This window comes from Apodemus sylvaticus, chromosome 4 (genome assembly GCF_947179515.1).
Source record: "Apodemus sylvaticus chromosome 4, mApoSyl1.1, whole genome shotgun sequence".
Classification (NCBI taxonomy): Eukaryota; Metazoa; Chordata; class Mammalia; order Rodentia; family Muridae; genus Apodemus; species Apodemus sylvaticus.
The window spans coordinates 101,010,239-101,010,986 of NC_067475.1; positions in this window are offsets into that span (position 1 = coordinate 101,010,239).

Sequence of the window (748 nt, forward strand, 5' to 3'; positions counted from 1 at the left end):
CTTGGGCTGGTCCGTTTGAAGACTGACAGGATGGTTGATCGGCCCACAGCCGATCCATCAGCCATCACCCACCTGGCCTTGAATTTGTACAGTCCATCAGAAGGGGGACCTACCGGCAGGGCTTTTCATCTCTGGCCAGGAGAGGTGTGGATGAGGCAGTTCCCCACCTTTGTTACGCAGCTATGGCCCCTCTCCATAGCCTTTTACCTACTGAGAATTTGTCCTAGCTCCTAGTCCACTGAGGAACGGTAGTGTCTTGATACACTGATACGCTCAGAACATGCCTGAGCATGCATGTGGAAGGCATGGTTAGTGCAAGCCCCTTCCCACACAGCCCTCCTTTCATGCACAGTTATCAGGGGGACAGAGTGACCCTGAGGGTTGTCCAACACCTTTCAGCTCCAGGGGTCTATACTTCACAGATGCCACACATATCTTCCTTTATAACACACACAGCCTCCATTTGCTGCTTCATTTAACGTAAGACTCTTAGGAGTTCTGGAAAGTGACATTAAACAGAATAGGGAAGGAGCAAGTTGAAGATCAAGCATGCTGGCGACACCCCAAAGAATCAAAATTCTAAAGGACTGAGATCTCACCAGGCACTCAGATCTACAGGAAACCTCATTTCCTTCTATCCAAAGCCACGAGGGAAACAGACATTGGTACAGAAAGTAGATTTATTTATAGTTTAGCCAAACAGAGAGAAAACTCCATTTCCTCTCCTATGTGCAGGTGAAATGGATAG